Source organism: Ceratotherium simum, chromosome 10 (genome assembly GCF_057802395.1).
Source record: "Ceratotherium simum simum isolate JZ-2026a chromosome 10, ASM5780239v1, whole genome shotgun sequence".
In the NCBI taxonomy this organism is placed as follows: Eukaryota; Metazoa; Chordata; class Mammalia; order Perissodactyla; family Rhinocerotidae; genus Ceratotherium; species Ceratotherium simum.
Window position 1 is genome coordinate 71,588,423 of NC_141909.1, and position 15,599 is coordinate 71,604,021.

The 15,599-nt window shown below is 40.5% G+C and overlaps 1 protein-coding gene across 6 annotated transcripts in view; it reads right to left on the reverse strand.

The window, feature by feature from the left end:
• PDS5B (PDS5 cohesin associated factor B) overlaps positions 1-15,599 on the reverse strand; it is a 190,988-nt gene that overhangs the window by 160,940 nt on the left and 14,449 nt on the right. The window contains exon 1 of one of the 6 annotated variants that reach the window (XM_087436206.1): positions 6,197-6,330. The exons of the other annotated variants lie outside the window; for them this stretch is intronic. The gene's annotated coding sequence lies outside the window, so the exon portion shown is untranslated. Of the gene's footprint in view, positions 1-6,196; positions 6,331-15,599 lie in introns of those variants that run through there. 6 annotated transcript variants of the gene reach the window in all.

Consider the following 15,599-nt stretch of genomic DNA (forward strand, 5'->3'; position numbering starts at 1 on the left):
CTAAAACTGTACTGTTCTTTTGTTAAGATGTTGTGTAAGTCCAAATTCTAACCACCCCTTTTGAATTACTCATCACTGAGTATTCCCATGTATACCCACCACGTGCAAGTTAATAAACTTCTGTTTGTTTTTCTCTTGTTAATGTGTCTTTTGTCAGTCTAATTTTCAGGGCCCCAGCCAATGAACCTAGGGTGGGTAGAAGAAACAGATTTTTTCCTCTCCTACAACACATAAGAAAGAGAAAAAACAGATCTGTATTCAAGTATGTATGTATAGGAGTTCACATATATTCTGACTTAAGGAGATGTTTAGCATTTGGGGCTTACATACCATCTTAATAGGGGAGAGGGCACTTTCAGGAAAACAAATGACTTTTTGGAAAGATAGATGGGTCTTTAGGAGCTAACAGATGGAATACATGCTAGTTTTGTAACAGTGTCTGCTTAGGTGTGGTGTGGAGACTTCTAATCTCTAGTGATAAGAGTCAATCTTCCCTGGCTGCTCTGGGAAGGGAATTTATGACAAGAGTTCTTTGGGGAGGCTCTGCTTTTAAGAAGAGAAGAGATTTCAGGAACTCAAATGCCACCTTCTCAAAATAACTTTTATGCCACAGTAACTTACCCTGGACCCCTTCAAGCGTCAAGACTATCACAAGAGAGGAAAAAGATTGGGCTCAACTCTGAATACAACAAGGACAAGTGGGAATTTATAGCAAAACAACAATATTTTTGTACTTCAAAGGATAACATCAAGAAAGTGAAAAGACAACCAACAGAATGGGAGAAAGTTTATGGAAATCATATAAGAGATTTGTGTCTAGAATATATAAAGAACTATTACAACTCAATAATAAAAGGACAACCCAATTTTAAAATGGACAAAGGATCTGAATAGTGTTCCAAAGAAGACACACGAGGGGTTAATACACACATGAAATGATGCTCATCATCACTAACCATCAGGAAATATAAATCAAAATCACAATGAGATACCAATTCACACCCATTAGTATGGCTATAATCAAAAAGACAACAACAAATGTGAGCAAGGACGTAGAGACACTGAAACCTTTAGACACTAATGGTGGGAATGTAAAATGGTGCAGTAGCTTTGGAAAACAGTTTGGCACTTCCTCAAACAGTTAGGCACTTCCTCAAACAGTTAAACAAAGTTACCACGTGATCCAGCAATTCCATTCCTAGGTATATACCCAAGAGAAATAAAAACATATGTCTGCATATAAACTTGTACACAAATGCTCATAATAGCATTACTCATAATAGCTAAAAGGTGGAAACAGCCCAATTGCCCATCAACTAATGAACGGATAAACAGAATATAGTATATCCATACAATAGAATATTTGGCAATAAAAAGAAATGAAGGGGCCGGCCCCGTGGCTTAGCGGTTAAGTGCACGCGCTCCGATGCAGGCGGCCCGGGTTCGGATCCTGGGCGCGCACAGACGCACTGCTTCTCCGGCCATGCTGAGGCCGTGTCCCACATACAGCAACTAGAAGAATGTGCAACTATGACATACAACTATCTACTGGGGCTTTGGGGGAAAAATAAATAAATAAATAAAATTTAAAAAAGAAATGAAGTACTGATATATACTACAACATGGATGAACTTTGAAAACATTACGTTAAGTGAAAGACACCAATTACAAAGGATCAAATAGTCAATGATTCCATTAATATGAAATGTACAGAAAAGGCAGATCTACAAAGACAGAAAGTAGATTAGTGGTTGGTTGCAGGGGCAGGGGGATGTTAAGGAGTGTTGGCTAAGAGGTGTGGGTTTCTTTTTGGGATAATAAAAATGTTCTAAAATTGATTATGGTAATGGATGCACAACTCTGTGAATATACTAAACCACTGAGCCGTATACATTAAATTAGTGAATTGTACGGTATGTGAATTAAACATCTAAATAAAGATGTTTAAAAACACCCATGTAGTAAATGCTGTAAGTATATAGCAGACCAGGCAAAGATTCAGAAGTCTGAAAGTTGTAGCAGGGATAAGGAAACCTTCCCTGAAAAATCACACTGGAGCTAAATCTTTAAAAAGATACACTGTCTGAAAGTTTGCCAACAGAACAAACCTAGGCAGAGGACTTCAGATGAAATTAAAAGCACATGCAAATGCACAGAAGTGCAAGAGAATACGACAGTCCTCAATAATTTCATATAGCCAGAACTCAGTAATTTCATTGCAAAGTAACTAAAGATTCTGCTGGAGTGGGGAGCAAAGGCATATCATAAGAGCCTTGAACGCTTGAATTTACTTTTTCTTGCAAGCAATGGGAAGTTAGAAGTTTTAACCAAAGGAATAAAATGCTCAAATGTCTTTTACATAAACTATTTTGACAGGTCCTGGAGGACGGAGTGGAAGAAGCTAAGAATGGAGTTGAGAGACTGGTTAGGAGGCTATTAAACTAATTTAAGAAAAAAAACAATGAGGACCTGGACTAAACCAAAAGCAACAAGCATAAGGAAGAGGGGACTTGGACTAAACCAAAAGTAACAAGCACAAAGGGGAAGAGAAGAGTGTGAGAGATAATAGAAAAAGTAAATTTAATGACTAATTGAGAGAGAAAAAATAAAATCAACTAATGAATGAAAATCAGGAGTAAGGTCAAACTTCAGATGTTGATTTGGGGGTAACTAACAGAATGGAAGCCAAGGAAACGAATGACATTATGCAGGTAAAGCTTAGAAAGGAAATGAAAAAAATAGCCAAAATACTGTGGGATAGTTTTTCTCCAAACTGAAATGTCCCTATGTAATCAACTCACAACAGTAAAACTCATAATTATTATATTAGGAAACTAACCATAAAGGTTAATACTACTTCAGGAAAAAATTAGATGGCTCTAAAAAGGATAATTTCAACCTCAATTAAACTTTTCAATAAGAAAGGTTTTAAAAGGTTTGGATTAAAGGGAGCATGGTGTAATAATAAGAGGAGGAAGAAGAACAACATATTGAGCATCTACCTAGCCTGTGCTCACAGTTCTAAACACTTAATGTGTATTAATTCATTTAATCCTCGCCAAAGAACCTGCAAGGTCAGCAATCTCTTTTCCTAGAGAGTGAGGCACAAAGAGGTTAAGTAATTTGCCCAAGGCTGAACAGCTAGTAAGGGGTGGAGTGAGGACTCCAACACAGTTAGTTCCAGAGCCCACATTTTTAACGACTGTACTGGCTCTCAAAGGCAAGTACTAAATTTTCAAAGCAAAAAGAAAAAAACAAAAAAACTTGGTTCAAATGTTGCGTCTACCACCATCCTTGGCATATTGGTAACTTAACTCAGTCTGTCTCCTCAGCCATAAGAAGAAAACAATGACTTTATCACAGGATTATTATGAGTATTTAGTTATGAATATGAAACACCTGAGTAATTATTACCACGTAATAATAGTTAACATTTACTGAGCACATATTGGCATGTATCAAGACAATACCATAAGTACTTCACATAGATTATTTTATCTAATCCTCAAAATCATCTCAAAGTATTGTTACTCTCCTAACCACTTTTACAAGTTAGGAAACAGATTCAGAGAGATGAAGAGACTTGTGCAAGATCACTCTGTATGGTAGAATGATTACAAAATGGTCCCAATTCTCCACTCCTCCTAGTATCCATACTCCCTGCAATATGACACTGTAGCTTCCCCCATCAGCAGACAGAGTTGATTTCCCCACGTCTTGAATCCTCCTTGGTCTCATGATTTGCCTTGGCCAACAGAATGTGGCAGAAGTGACACTGTACCCTTTCCAAGTGTAGACCTCAAGAGACCTTGCACATTTCCACTACCTCTCTTAGAATCCTGCCACCACCACATGAACAAGCCCAGACTTGCCTGATAAATGATAAGTGACATGTGCCTCAGTCACCCTCCATCATCCAGCAGAGGAGCCAGCCAACTGCCAGAAATGTCCGAAGCAACCCTAGATCACCCAGCCCCCAGCCAACCTGCTAGGTGACTACAGATATATGAGCGATCCTAGATGAAATTAGCTTAGCAGAAATGAGCCAAATCTAGTCCAGATGATCAGAACCATCCATTTGATCCACAGGTACATGAGTAATAATACACAGTCGCTTTAAGCCACTGAATTGGGGCGGGGAGGGGCGGGGGGATTGTTATAGAGCAATAGCTAATTGAAATTCATGTAAGTGGAAGAGCTGGGATTTAAAGCCAGGCAGTCTGATTCCAAGCTCATCCTCCTAATCACTACATTATCTAACTTCCTCTTTCAGAGTAGACGTAACATGCAATGCCACTGTCATATTTTCTTTCGTGAAAAACAGAGAAGTCATTTATGCTCACTATTTCATATTATTTAAAATTAATTTATACTGGGCCGGCCCCGTGGCTTAGCGGTTAAGCGCGCGTGCTCCGCTGCTGGCGGCCCGGGTTCGGATCCCGGGCGCGCACCGACACACCGCTCCTCGGCCATGCTGAGGCCGCGTCCCACATACAGCAACTAGAAGGGTGTGCAGCTATGACATACAACTATCTACTGGGGCTTTGGGGGAAAAATAAATAAATAAATAAAATCTTTAAAAAAATTAAAAATTAAAAATTAAATTAAATTAATTTATAAAAGCTCAAAATGGCAAATATAATTCTTGTTTCCTCCTTTAGGTAAACAAAAAAATCCAAAAGCATAACAGATCTAGAATTAGAACTCAACTGCTAACAACCACCAATGCATTAATTTATTAAGTATTGGGTAATAAAAAAGAAAAACTACATGTACTAGCCTGGATATATTTACACTTCTTTCAATGTAAATAAACTTTTGTGTATAGGGTACCCTAACTCCCCGAGTATTGTGAAATGTACCTATATTAATTTATATTAATTCATTTTCACTCTTAACTGATTTGCTTTGCTTCCCAATTCACTGATACATAACACACCACATCATCTACCCATCTATATGCATCTATGCCCATATAGTTCCCTTGATGGATCTTAGTTTCCACCAAGGGATGCAGCAATAGTTTCATTAAACTGGAAGTTGAGACTGTGACCCAGTCACTTTGGGCTTTTCATGACAATGAATCAACAAAGAAGGGGGTTACAGAACTGACTGGCATGACTGATCTTACTATCAAGGAGAAGCTAGGTTGCTATTACACAAGAGAGGCTAAGAAAAAGTATGTGTGGAATGCAGAAGTTCCTCTGGGATGCCACTTAGTATTTCCATGTACTGTGATTAAAGTCAGGGGAAACAATCCAGGCAGGACTGCTAATGACCCAGACCCTTAAGCAATGAAGGTCTGGGTCACCCTACCAGGCAAGAAACCACAACCAGCTAAGGTACTTGCCAAGAACAGAGGGAATGTGGAATGACAGCAGAAGGCAATTATAGATAACAACTACAACCACATGACTAGTTGCAGAAATGAAAATTCTAATGAGTATTTCTTCCTTATTTTGATATATTAACCAATTTATTTATCTTTTCAACAACCACCTAATAGTAGCTAATCTCATATCTCAGTATTTAAGTGACAGGATATTAAGTAGAAAATGACTTAGAAGAAAAATGAACTCAACTATGGATAAAGGGATTTTGTATCCTCTCTTAAGGAGAGGATTTGTACGTTATGATAGTTTCATTAGGTTCAGCAAAAGTATAATTTTGCAATTGTCTTTATTTATGAGTTAAATATGATTAAGAGAGCTGTGTAGGGCCGGCCCGATGGCTTAGCGGTTAAGTGCGTGCCCTCCGCTGCTGGCGGCCCGGGTTCAGATCCCGGGCGCGCACTGACGCATCGCTTCTTTGGCCATGCTGAGGCTGCGTCCCACATACAGCAACTAGAAGGATGTGCAACTATGACATACAACTATCTACTGGGGCTTTGGGGGAAAAATAAATGAATAAATAAAATTATAAAAAAAAAAAAAAGAGAAAAAAGAGAGCTGTGTATAGGGCCAGGGTACCATCAGAAAGGATGGACTGTGATGGCTTTTTATTGTCATCTTAGCTAGGCTGCAACTACATTTCTCCAAATTCCATTCCCTGCATGGTTGTGGGTTAGGGTTGGCCTCAACAGAAATTCCCATGAGACTTAGAAGACAAAAGTGAAGCAGCAGCCATATTCAGAACGTCAGTGTAAGGTCAGGTGTTACTGCAGTTTTCACACATTGTCATGGATCTCTGGGCTCACCTTCATTGGTATGGGGCAGCAACTGGGCCCACAGCTCCTCCAGCTCCTGTCAGATCTCCTTCTTTGCTGTCTCAAATAATACTGGGGCAGGTTTGTGTACAACTCCCTGGTGAGGTGTGCCACACCTACTGCAGGTTACCTATATTAAAGTTGCAGGTTTAGAAACAGTGAGAGAGCAATGAAGGTTCAAGTTTGGGCTCATATCTTCCAGCTCATTTCCATAAATTCCAAATCTTCTTTGCAGGTTCCAATTTAAGCTTACTCTCCCGCACTTCATGTCTATCTCTCCTTCCCAACTGTCAGACCCGCTGACTTCAAGCTTAGCACCAGACTCAGGAGTGTATTACCAGTTCCTATAGTTGGTAAAAATCAATCACTACAATCATTTTACTCCTCTAATCAAACCCTAAGATAGAGATGGAAACGATATTTAGGGTTAGACTACTGTAGAAGGGACTGAATGCGTCCACCTGTCTCTTTTCTACTTCATATAACACCCAACTAAAGAGAAAAAGTCAAATATATATTGGGGTCATCATGTACCTCACTTTCCTTCCATCAGTAAAAATGTTCTTCCTGAAGAACATTAAGTTTTAAATGTATTTACTTTCTAAAGAAGCAAGTTCAAATTTTAAAATCTACCTTCTGGGCCGGCCCCATGGCTTAGCGGTTAAGTGCACGTGCTCCGCTACTGGCGGCCAGGGTTCCGATCCCGGGCGCACACCAACGCACCGCTTCTCCAGCCATGCTGAGGCCGCGTCACACATACGGCAACTAGAAGGATGTGCAACTATGACATACAACTATCTACTGGGGCTTTGGGGAAAAAAAGGAGGAGGATTGGCAGTGGATGTTAGCTCAGAGCCGGTCTTCCTCAGCAAAAAGAGGAGGATTAGCATGGATGTTAGCTCAAGGCTGATGTTCCTCAAAAAAAGTAAAATAAAATAAAATAAAATCTACCTTCTTACAAAGTTATATTTACATTAAAACAACAACAAAGATACTGTCTAAATTCAAGAAAACAATTAAAAATAAACATACCTTAATAAATGTATTTAGACTACATTAATGTTAACATTAGACTTGTGCTAGAAGCACAAAACAAATCTAGAAGATGTATGTGCCATCTCCACAACCTACTCACCCAGTTCCCTCTTAAAAACACTTTTTTTTTAAATCTAAAGTCAATCTAGCTAAAGTCAAAGCCATAAACTCAAATTTCTGTAGAGGACCTAAAGGGTCCTCTGGACCTGAGCTGGTCCTAGCTAACTATTTAAAGATAGATGTCCAACAGCCCTATCATGAACATGAATTTTGAGACAGAAAAAGTTGAGACAAACATTTACATTTGAGTACTTTTTCCACAGAGTAGAAACATCAAGAAAAGTAAAGGTCGAAGACAGTCGAAAAGTGACATTTTCTTCTAATATTTTCTGGTCCCAGGTGTCCCACTGCTGTCTATCAGAGGTTGCTGCTAATAAAGGGGAAAAGACGCAGCAGTAGAAATATGCCTGATCCTTTCACCAGTTTTTGTAAACATTTTTCAGCTCCTGCCTTTTCACTAAATAATTACCTATTTAGGGCAAATGTATGTAACTGAAACAACAGTGAGTTTCTATCTTATTCTAAAAACATGTAACCCTAAAACAGGGTGTGTGTTAAGTCAGCAACCATGCTTAAAGGCCCAATTTGAAATGAATGAAAATGAGCCTGTGAAGAGGTCTAATAATGACAGAGTAGCTTTTGTCAACTCATTAATCTAACTCTTCCACAGATAACAATTATAAACTCTGGATAAAATACTTTTAAGAATAATTTGAAAGCTGAAGAAAGCAACCAAGAGCAGGCAGGAATCGGAGGGCTGACCAATGAAAACAGGAACATACACTGGGGGAGGTTCAAATGTACACAGCTTTTCCCCTGAGGGCACTCTCGGTCTGCAATAGCACAGGGCCACTAGAACTCAAGCAGAAAGCTGCAGTTTTATTGAAGGTCGTGGCCACCGAGTGGCTGGAAACTCAGAGGATAAATTCACAAAAGGAGTGAGCCACAGCAGAGGAAACCTCAAAAACTAATATAGACTCCTTCAAATTCTTCACTGACCGCTGAACTGCATATGCTCAGGGAAGATTCCAAGGAGCCCAGCAGAAAACAACAACTGGAAAGCCGAAAGAACTCAGCAGCAATTTCAGCTGCTGCCTACTGCAGAGGAGAGATGAGTCTGGAGTTCTAATATGGCCAAGTTACAAGGGCTTAGAAAACACCTCAGGCTTTCTACAGACCCATGTTAAAGCATAAGACCAAGCCTCCACAAGTTCATGATAATCATGATAATCAGCCAGTAATTTAACTATACTCATCAGAAGAAGATAAAGAGAATTAAAGATAATATATCATCCACAATGTCTACTCTACAATTAAAACTTTCTAGACACGAAAAGCAGGAAAATGTGATCTACTGTCAAGGGTGGAATAGTCAACAGAAAAAGACCATGAAATAATTCTCATGAGGGAATTAACAAATAAGGACGTTAAAGCAGCTGCTATAAATCTGTTCCAAGACTTAATGGAAAACATGGTCACAACGGGGAATCCCAGCAGATAAATGAAAACAGCTTAAAAAAAAAAAAAAACTAGAACTGAAGCGTACATTATTTGAAAATGGGCTTAGAGATATCTGCACCCCCATGTTCATTGTTGCATCATTCACAATAGCCAAGACATGGAAACAACTTAAATGTCCATCAACAGATGAATGGATAAAGATGTAGTATTCAGCCATGAGAAAGAAGGAAATCCTGCCATTTGCAACAACAAAGATGAACCTTGAAGGTACTATGCTAAGTAAAATAAACCAGACAGAAAGACAAATACTATATGACCTCACTTATATGTGGAATCTAAAAAGTCAAACTCACATAAACAGAGTAAACTGGTGGTTGCCAGGGGCTGGGGAGAGAGAGGAGGAATGGGGAGATTTCTGTCAGAGAGTACAAACTTTCCATTATAAGATGAATTAGGTCTGGGGATCTAACGTACAGCATGGTGACTATAGTTAACAATACTGTATTGCATATCTGAAAGTTGCTAAGAGAGTAAATCTTAAATGTTCTAACCCCACAAAATAATGTTAACTATGTGAGGTGATGGATGTGTCAATTAACCTTATTGTGGTAATCACTTCACAATATATACATATATCAAATCATCACATTGTACAACTTACACAATGTTATTGTCAAATATATCTCAATTAAGCTGGAAAATAAATAAATAAACAAAATGGGAGGGGGGCTAAGACAGCATATTAGGAACTACATAAAAAAGGGTCAGTGAGCTTGAAGACAAATCAGTACAAATTATTCAATCTGAAGAACTGAAGGGAAAAGATCGAAAAAAATTAACTGAGACTCACAGACCTAGAGTACAATTTTAAGCAGAATAACAAGAATCCCAGAAAGAGAAGGGAGAATGGGACAGGAAAAGTATTTTTAAATAATGGTTAAAATGTCCCAAACTTGGTAAAAATATCAACTTACAAATCAAATAAGCTCAGCAAACTCTAAGCAGAATATTAAAAAAGGAAGAAAGAAAGAAAAGAAAAATATACATCAAATTGTTGAAAATTAAAGTTAAAGACACAATGGAGGGGCCGGCCCCATGGCTTAGCTGTTAATTGCACACGCTCTGCTACTGGCAGGCCGGGTTTGGATCCCAGGCGCGCACCAACGCACCGTTGGTCCGGCCATGCTGAGGCGGCATCCCACATACAGCAACTAGAAGGATGTGCAACTATGACATACAACTAACTACTGGGGCTTTGGGGAGAAAAAGGGAAAAAAAGGAGGAGGACTGGCAATAGACATTAGCTCAGGGCCAGTCTTCCTCAGCAAAAAGAGGAGGATTAGCATGGATGTTAGCTCAGGGCTGATCTTCCTCATGGGAAATAAAAAAAAGACACAATGGAGAATAAAAGACAATAAAAAGACATCTTGGGGGTGACATCAGCATCATGGCAGAGTGAGCTTCCCCCATTGAACTCTCCCCCTCTAAGACACAACAAAAAGGACATTCATATTCCAAAAGAAGCTATTCACACAAGGCAAGGGACGTCTGAGGCACCCAGGCAGCCGTACACCCGAGGACTGAGGTGCTGAAATCCCCAGAGTAAGTGGAAGGAGGTAAGAGAAGCTCCCTTCCTTCCCCAAGGACTGCAACCCAGAGACTGAGACCATGAGGCTCTCAGAGGAGGGGCAGGGGGCGGCTCACCATGTGAAACCTGGCACTCTCCAAGACCCCTCACAGCCCATAGGGATCCCCGTAGGGAGGGAGCAGAACTGTTGTAAGGGTAGTTTCAACAAGCTAGCCCCTCAGGAGAGCAGAGAGCAACAGCGAGGTGAGAAACCTCTGAGATCAGGGAGGTGAAAATAAGCGCCCCTCCCCAACCCAGGCCGCCCAACCGGTGCTGCAGCACAGTGGCGCTTCAGCTCAGCCCCGTCCCCAGAGGCAGCTGCCCCCAGGTGCCCAGGCCCCACCAGCAGGGGCAGCATGACCGCACCCCGCCCCCACAGGCAGCAGCCACCAGGTGCCCGGGCCCAATCAGAAGAAGAGCGAGCCTGCTCCCCCAGACCGGAGGCAGCGGCAGTTCAGGCCCCACCGTGCCATAGCCCCAGCTGCTCCAGCTGGACCAAGCCACGGCCCTAGCTTCTCCAGCTCCACCGTGCCATGGTCCCAGCTCCTTCAGCTCGACCAAGCCCCACCCCCAGCTCCTTCAGCTTGACTGTCTGCCGCCACCACCCCCCCCACCGCTCCAGCTGCTTTGGCTTGGCCTGTGCTCAGGATCCAGCAGACGTGGCGCCAGCAACTTCAGCCCCTGGCACTCCAGTTCCAGCTTCTTCCGGCCGAGCGGCAGTCCAGCTCCAGCTTCTTTGGCCCAGCAGTGCTCCAGCTCCTGCCTCTTCGGCCCAGCAGCACTTCAGCCGCAGCTGCTTCAACCCACCCACACCTGACCCCCAGCTGCTTCGGCTTAGCTGGGCTCCAGTCCCAGCTGTTCCCACGCTCCAGCTCCAGCTGTTCCCATGCTTCTCCCCCAGCAGCCTCCACTCAACCATGCCTCAGATCAGCCAAGGGCCAACAAGAGTGCCCACAGATTGAGGCGGGCCAGAATACACAGCCCTTGTCCCCCAGCCAGTGGCAGCAAGAGGAAACTGCAACCATATATTTTCACTATGAGGAAAAGTAAGCCAACACCAACAGGCACTATGCAAAAATATATTAAATCTCCAGACAAAAATGAAAATGACAAGCACCCAGAAGTCAACTCGGAAAGCACAGAAATATATAACTTTAATGACAGAGAATTCAAAATAGCCATCATAAAAAAGCTTAATGAAATACAAGAAAACACAAACAATTCAATGAAATCAGGAGTTTCTTCACAAAAGAGATTGAAACTATTAAAAAAAAAAATCAGAAATCTTAGAGATGAAAAACACAATAGAGGAGATAAAGACTAACCTGGAAGCCTTAAGCATCAGAGTTGCCAATACGGAGGAAAGAATTAGCACTATTGAGGACAGCAATGCAGAAATGCTCCAGATGGAGGAGGAAACAGAACTAAGACTAAAAAGAAATGAAGAAACTCTCCAAGAAATATCCGACTCAATCAGGAAATCTAACATAAGGATTATAGGTATTCCAGAGGAAGAAGAGAGGGAAAAAGGAGCAGAGAACTTGTTCAAAGAAATAATAGCTGAGAACTTCCCAAACCTGGGGAAGGAGCTGGAAATACCAGCGAATGAAATAAATAGATCTCCCATATATATCAACACGAAAAGACCCTCTCCAAGGCATATAGCAGTAAAGCTGGCAAAAGTCAATGACAAAGAAAAAATATTAAGGGCAGCTAGACAAAAAAAAAAAAAATAACATATAAAGGATTTCCTATCAGGCTCTCAGCCGATTTCGCCATAGAAACTTTACAGGCTAGGAGAGAAACGGAACAATATATTCAAAATTCTGAAGGACAAAAACTTTCAGCCAAGAATACTCTATCCTTGGGCCGGCCCCCTGGCTTAGCGGTTAGGTGCGCGCGCTCCACTGCTGGCGGCCAGGGTTCGGATCCCGGGTGCGCACTGACACACCGCTTCTCCGGCCATGCTGAGGCCGCATCCCACATACAGCAACTAGAAGGATGTGCAACTGTGACATACAACTATCTACTGGGGCTTTGGGGGGAAAAAAATAAATAAATAAAAATTAAAAAAAAAAAAAGAAAGAATACTCTATCCAGCAAAAATATCCTTCAGATATGATGGAGAAATAATAACTATCCCAGATAAACAAAAGCTAAGGAGTTCATGGCCACAAGACCCCCACTACAAGAAGTGCTCAAGAAGGCCCTCATCCCTGAGAAAAAAAAGAGAAAGGGGATTCAAAGTTTTGAACAAGGAGGAAAAGAGGTCAACAAAACCAGAAAAACTGCAGTCTTCTATCAAAATAGATTAGCAAACACTTAATTATAAAACCAGAAAAATAATCTTTAAAAAATTAAGGTGAAATAAAGATTTTTTCACAGAAACAAAAGCCGAGATAATCCATCACCAGCAGACCTGCATACAAGAAATGTTAAAAGAAGTTCTTTAGTCAGAAGAAAGATGATACCAGATGAAATTTGGATCTACACAGAGGAATGAAGACCATTGAAATGATAAATATGTGGATAAATATAAGAATTTTTTTTCTCATTTTGGACCTCTTTAAAAACATTGACAGTTTAAAGCAAAAGTAATAATATATTGTGGAGTTTATAACAAATGTAGAAGTAAAATGATGAGCACAAAGAACAGCACAAAGGACAGAAGAGGGGAACAGAAGTACCCTGTTGTAAGGGAGCAGGTACTGCTGATAGTGGCCGTAATCTCTTCAGTTCCGCCTGGAATACTATATTGCTCCTGGCAATAGGGAAGGGCTTTCTGAGCTTTCTACTTGGCTCTTCCTGCTATAATGACTTGTATACACAGGTCAGGGAATAAATGTGAGAGCTCTGTTAGCTTCTAAGCATACTTATCTCAACTACATATTTAGGGAGAAAAAAGATGACAACAGGGTGGGGCTATGGCCCCACTGGATCCACTATGAGATGGACTTCACCCAGGCCTCCATTGATTACCTCGCCTCCACATGTCCACTCTTACTGGGGGCCCATGATGGCATTGTGAGTCTTAGGGTGCCAGTGTCAGCTCCAATCCTATATTAATAGCCCTCAAAAGGCGAGGGTGTTCCCTTTTCACCAGATATAGTTACTTTGGTAAATGACCCCACATCTCTTTGGAGAAGGACTGAGAGAAGGACTGAGGTAATATTTATTGAATATACTTGTGCTAATGTTGCAGGATCTTTTCTCAAGAATACCCAGCCTCCTCTATGATCAATGGGTGATAGGTCTCAACTGTCTCAGTCTGGAAACTGGGCAAGGGATTGCAGTGTTTTGTTGCAGGCTTCTGCTTGCCAGATCTTGGTTTTGTTTTGTTTTGCAAGTCAAGCAATACTCTAGCCAACCGCCCATATAACTTGCCTCCAGAATATCATCAGTTTTTAGCCAACACCACAGATCCCTGCCCATCAAGGCACTCCGGTTCTCACCCCAGCCTTGCTGCCAATTAAGTTATTACATCCATCTTTTCATTAATGGTTACATGTCACCACCCAGCCTCTGCTATTCTGGCATCACACCATCCCCAATGACACTAAGAAGGCTGGTTTTGTGGCAGCATCTCCTACTGTCAAGCCTGGCCTACAAAGAGCTAGTGCCATTGAATCTCAAAGATCCAGGTGCCCCCTCACTGGTGCCATTGTTATTAACTTAGAGAGGGGCGTTCCTCTGAGCCCTTTAAGGGAACATAGTCGAGCGGTGGCTTCTCTGCCACCACTGTAATAAAACCATACTAACATCCTTAAAAAAAAAAAAAAAAAAAAAGACATCTTGAAAGTGATTAAAGAAAAAGACCGTCAACCCAAACTCCATCTCCGGCAAAAATATTCTTGAGGGGCCGGCCTGGTGGCACAGTGGTTAAGTTCATGTGCTCCACTTCAGTGGCCCGGGGCTCGCTGGTTTGGAGCCCGGGCATGGACTTACACACTGCTCATCAACCCATGTTGTGGCAGTGTCCCACAAACAAAATAGAGGAAGAGTGGCACAGATGTTAGCTCAGGGACAATCTTCTTCAAGCAAAAAGAGGAAGATGAGCAACAGATGTTAGCCCAGGGCCCGTCTTCCTCAGCAAAAAAAGAGGAGGATTGGCAGATGTTAGCTCAGGGCCGATCTTCCTCACAAAAATAAATAAATAAGTAAAAAGAAACAAAATGTTATCAAAAACCTTCCCACAGAAAAAAATGCCTGCATGGTCATCAAACATTAAAGAAATAATACCAATCTTATACAAACTATTTCTGAAAATGGAAGAGGAAACATTTCCTAAACAGTTTTAAAAAGCTAGCATAACCATGCTACCAAAAGGCATTACAAGAAATGACAATCACAGACCAATAATTCTCATGAACACAGACACTAAAATCCTTAATGAAATATTAGCAGACCAAATCCAGAAACAGATAAAAGGACAACACATCATGACCAAGTGAGGTTATCCCAAGAATGCAAGATTGGTTTAACTTTCAAAAATCAATAAATATAATTCACCACAGTAACAGAATAAAGGATAAAAACCATATAATCATCTCAATAAATACAAAAAAGAGGGGACCACTGACAAAATTCAACACCCATTCACAACTTAAAAATAAAAATCTCAAACTAGGAATAGAAGGGAACATCCTCCATCTCATTTCTTCCAATCTACAAAAAACTCACTGCTGTCATTCTATTTAATGGTGAAAGACAATGCTTTCCCCTCTAGATTAGGAACAAGACAAGGATGTCCATTCTCATTGTTTCTCTTCAACATTAAATTGAAGATGCTAGACAGTGCAATAAGGAAAGACAAGGAAATAAAAAGCTTCTAAGATGGGAAAAGAAGAAATACAACTGTCTTATTCACAGATGATGATGGTTTTTGTAAAGAAAATCCTAAAGAATCTACAAAAAGACTACTGGAACTAAATGAATTTAAGCAAGGTCAAAGAATATAAGGATGACAATTTTAAAACAATTATTGTATCTCTATAAACTATCAAGAAAATTCTGAAAAATGAAATTTAGAAAATTTCATTTGTAATAGCATAAAAAAGAAAAACTTTTGGGAATAAACTTAATATGCAGGCTCTCCACAGAGAACATTAAAATGTTACTTTATATTATATGTATATATGTTACTACATTAACATTTTATATACAATTATATATATATGCAATTATATATACATTATATAATTAATACAGTAA